Source organism: Notolepis coatsorum (genome assembly GCF_963971535.1).
Source record: "Notolepis coatsorum genome assembly, chromosome: 1".
Taxonomy (NCBI): domain Eukaryota; kingdom Metazoa; phylum Chordata; class Actinopteri; order Aulopiformes; family Paralepididae; genus Notolepis; species Notolepis coatsorum.
Window position 1 is genome coordinate 205,850,732 of NC_140165.1, and position 5,213 is coordinate 205,855,944.

Here is a 5,213-nt window from a genome sequence, read left to right on the forward strand (position 1 = left end):
AAAAACTGTGATTTTATAAGTCTGCACTTTATGTGCTCATTTTATGCCTGTCTTTTTTTCCTGTTGTGAAGCACTTTGAGCTGCAGTTTCTGTATGAAAGGTGCTATACAAATAAAGTTTATTATTATTATTATTATTATTATTATTATTATTATTATTATTATTATTATTATTATTATTATTATTATTATTATTATTATTATTATTATTATTATTATTATTATTATTATTATTATTATTATTATTATTATTATTATTATTATTATTAATATTATTAATATTATTAATATTAAGAGATTCCCACTATCTCCCCCAGATCCCCTCCCTGCTGAACAGGCGCCCTGACCGACCAGTAGGAGTCACTATCTCCCCCAGATCCCCTTCCTGGTGAACAGGCGCCCCGACCGACCAGTAAATAAATCCTCCAAAATAATCCGCACCCCCCTCCCATCTCTCGAATCACTCCACCGCCAAAGCACAATTAGAAGAGCTAGAAAAATTATCTCTGACCCCACTCACCCAGCACACCACATCTTCCAGCTGCTGCCCTCCGGGAGGCGCTACAGATCCCTGACCACCAAAACATCCCGCTTTAAAAACAGCTTCTTCCCCACTGCCATACGGACACTGAACTCCCTGTAGCCCCCCCCCCCCCCGCAACCCCCCCTACCTTTGTTGCTATGGACATGGACATAAACTCTGAACTTTGATATTGAGGTCTTGTAATTGTGTATTTATGTATTTAACTGCATGTAGTATGTACGTAATGTAAGTGATGTTATATGTTCTATGTTGGAACAATGCTGTAACATGCTGCACTGAAATCAAATTCCACCAGCCTGGCTGGGTGGTCATTAAAGATAATTAATTAAAAAAGGAGTCACTATTTCCCCCAGATCCCCTTCCTGGTGAACAGGCGCCCCGACCGACCAGTAGGAGTAACTATCTCCCCCAGATCCCCTCCCTGCTTAACAGGCACCCTGACCAACCAGCAGGAGTCACTATCTCCCCCAGATCCCCTCCCTGCTGAACAGACCAGTAGGAGTCACTATCTCCCCCAGATCCCCTCCCTGCTGAACAGACCAGTAGGAGTCACTATCTCCCCCAGATCCCCTCCCTGCTGAACAGGCACCCCGACCGACCAGTAGGAGTCACTATCTCCCCCAGATCCCCTCCCTGCTGAACAGGCACCCCGACCGACCAGTAGGAGTCACTATATCCCCCAGATCCCCTCCCTGCTGAGTCACTATCTCCCCCAGATCCCCTCCCTGCTGAACAGGCACCCCGACCGACCAGTAGGAGTCACTATCTCCCCCAGATCCCCTCCCTGCTGAACAGGCACCCCGACCGACCAGTAGGAGTCACTATCTCCCCCAGATCCCCTCCCTGCTGAACAGACCAGTAGGAGTCACTATTTCCCCCAGATCCCCTTCCTGGTGAACAGGCGCCCCGACCGACCAGTAGGAGTAACTATCTCCCCGATCCCCTCCCTGCTTAACAGGCACCCTGACCCAACCAGCAGGAGTCACTATCTCCCCCAGATCCCCTCCCTGCTGAACAGACCAGTAGGAGTCACTATCTCCCCCAGATCCCCTCCCTGCTGAACAGACCAGTAGGAGTCACTATCTCCCCCAGATCCCCTCCCTGCTGAACAGGCACCCCGACCGACCAGTAGGAGTCACTATCTCCCCCAGATCCCCTCCCTGCTGAACAGGCACCCCGACCGACCAGTAGGAGTCACTATATCCCCCAGATCCCCTCCCTGCTGAGTCACTATCTCCCCCAGATCCCCTCCCTGCTGAACAGGCACCCCCGACCGACCAGTAGGAGTCACTATCTCCCCCAGATCCCCTCCCTGCTGAACAGGCACCCCGACCGACCAGTAGGAGTCACTATCTCCCCCAGATCCCCTCCCTGCTGAACAGACCAGTAGGAGTCACTATCTCCCCCAGATCCCCTCCCTGCTGAACAGGCACCCCGACCGACCAGTAGGAGTCACTATCTCCCCCAGATCCCCTCCCTGCTGAACAGACCAGTAGGAGTTACTATCACAATGACCAGGACTCAGACTCATACCCCACAGGCTTCCCACCCACAAACACTGACCTACACTACCCAGCCGCTCCTCATCAAAATGTTTTTAACAGTGGCACGGCGCCACCTTGTAGCCCTTCCCCTTTTCTCAACAGCTACCATTGAAGGGCCCCTTGAGCAAGGCACGTAATCCTCACCAGATCCTCTCATTGGCCTATAGTAAAACATACTATCATTATACTGTGCAGCTCCCAGGTCTCCCAGTGTTACTATGAGTGTATAACAGGGTATTGCTCAGCAAATAATTTCTTGCTATTTATTGTAATGTATATAGTGCTCCAGGAACACCCTATTTCAACTTCCTGGGCAGAACCTTCAACTACACAACTTAGATTATGTAACATTCACAGCTTCCACGTTTCCTCCAGCCACTCTTCTCCTCAGAGGCTACATAGATGACCAGTGATGCAACAGATTACTTGTAAAAATAATCTGATTACGGATTACTCCTTTAAAAAGTTATCTAGTTACTTTACTGATTACTTGATTATCAAAGTAACTGTAACTAGGTTACGAAGTCGTCGTCGTCCCCCCTGCTGCTGCCACAACATAAGAATGAGAACAGTTATTTTTCTCTCTCTCTCTACCAAATCCATTCTGAGACAACGGACTCAGTGCGTACTCCGCAAGTCGCGCATAACATGAATCTCTCTCTCTCACTCTCACTCTCACTCTCTCACTCTCTCTCAAGTAGTCAAATTACACTATAAAACGAACTGGATAGTTGATTTAACTTCATGCTGAAGCATTCTAAAATCAGCTATAAACGTAAACATGACTGTACCCCTGGCTCTCTTATCATCAGCATTATGAGATAGTAACTAAATAGTAACTCACAGCCACTTGGAAAAGTAACTGTAATCAGATTACTGGCTTGTAAAAAGTAAGTAAATTAGATTACTATTTACTGAAAAAGTTATCAGATTAGAGTAAGTTACTGGCATCACTGTAGGTGACACACTTTATTGGATGGACAGCACCCCCTGTCTTCTCTAAACGGAACCCAGCTAATCATCTCTTTAACCATAGTCTTCCTTCTCACCCAGGACAGGAGGACCAAACACCCCTGTTGGCGGACGAGTGTGGGCTCCTCCTCCATTGTAAAGAGGCCTTTGGCTGCACCACTGAGAGGAAGGATGGAGATAATGTTTTCCCATCCTCTTCTTTTCTCCCTCTCCCTTTCCTCTGGGACTGTTCTGGTCCAGAAAGGCTGAATCTAGGATGAGAGGAGACAGAGAGTCTGTCACCGTGATTTGAAATAGATAGGCTATTTTAATATGATCTAATTGCCCCTGCAACTATTTTCTGTCTTTATTCCATGTGCTTTATGTCTTTCCTCTGGTGGGTTGATTTCACCATACTGTACATTAAACAGATGTGTATGATAAGTTGTTGGAAAAAATAAAATAAAGAAATATTCTAAAATCGAATTTGTTACTCCTGAAAATCATCTTAAAATGCTTATTTGTGCCAGTGGTATCATGGTTTCGATTTTCCAGTTTCTGATCCACGGAAACTACAGTACCCATAATGCACTGTATGCTGCTGTTTTCCCCCGGTCAAGCTAGTTGCAAAGGAGATGCTCCGTCGCTCGCGGCTTGCTAGGATGCGGGATTGATGGAGGTGGAGGGTGAGAGAGGGAGGGTAGAGGACAGCGTGAACGGGTAGGAAAGGAGGGATGCGGATTGTGGTGGTTTGCCTGTCGACGGTGGTTTAGATTGTTTGAGAAGATGAGCGAACAGGCGAGGGGCCGTCAGTTAGTTGATATACGGACCTTGGGTTTTTTGACACGGGAGGAGAGCCTATAATTAATGCGCCTATAATAAACACCGTTGCGGTTTTGACGCGGTCTTGGATGTAATTTGTTTTCTTTTTAGCACATATAAACAATCCGTGGATTTTGTATTTTCTGATGGCCTGTAATTAGTTTCCCAAATGTTGTAACCTGATTTGAACGGTCGCGGTGGGAACAGCGCTGTACATCCACTAAATAAATCTGTCGATGAGGAAAAGCACGCATACACAGCCTTCAGTCGTTAAATGAAATGCTCTTCTCTATTTTGCGACACAACTGTCATCGAGGCTTCTAACTGTCAATGTCCGCAGCATCAGCACCAGAACTGTCCGTGAAAATCTACATGGCTACGACAATGATGTCAAACTAACCAAAAAACATAGTCATCATTACACCACTTTATTGCTATTTACAAGATGGAGGCGGTGTATCCTTGTTGGGTGGTGATATTTTTATGGACGACTTGGTGCCTGTTTGTTGGCGGCAGTACCGGGCAATCTCTACCGAACACCTCGGGCCTGCCTCTCGCGATCCGCGTCCCACTGCGTCAGGGCGCGCAGTCCGACCCGCCGGCACCGCCCGCCGAGCCACGGGAGAGCGCTCCGGGGGGGGCCGCGCGCAGGCGCAGAGGAGTGACAGTGACAGGCATCAACTTCGTCAATATGATCGATAACCTCCGTGGAAAGTCAGGGCAGGGCTACTACGTGGAAATGGCAGTGGGCTCGCCCCCGCAGAAGGTAAACCCCTCTCTCTCTCTCTCTCTCTCTCTCTCTCTCTCTCTCTCTCTCTCTCTCTCTCTCTCTCTCTCTCTCTCTCTCTCTCTCTCTCTCTCTCTCTCTCTCTCTCTCGCTCTCTCTCTCTCTCTCGGCAAAAGTTACACCCACTGAACTGACCCTATGACTTTGGCGCACCTGTGCGTTCTAAAATACGCCCCCCCCCCCCCAACTGTCTGCGCTCCACTTGTCACTCATGTATATGTAGGCCTAACATACGCACTGGCTCATACAATCTGTGGGGACAAGTAAAGTACAATTGAAATATACACTCCATGCCCTCCATGGACACAAAAAAGCATGCATATGTGTGTATGTATGTGCAAGATAGCGAGATCGAGAGGACTGAAAAAAAGGCAGAATGAGTGAATGGAGCCATTAATTGTGCAGTGAGAGGAGTGCCAGCAGGGAGCAGCTGCAGGGCACAGGCTGGCACGAGAGAGAGAGAGAGAGAGAGAGAGAGAGAGAGAGAGAGAGAGAGAGAGAGAGAGAGAGAGAGAGAGAAAGAAAGAGAGAGATGGAGAAGGAGAGATGGAGAGAAAGAGAGAGAT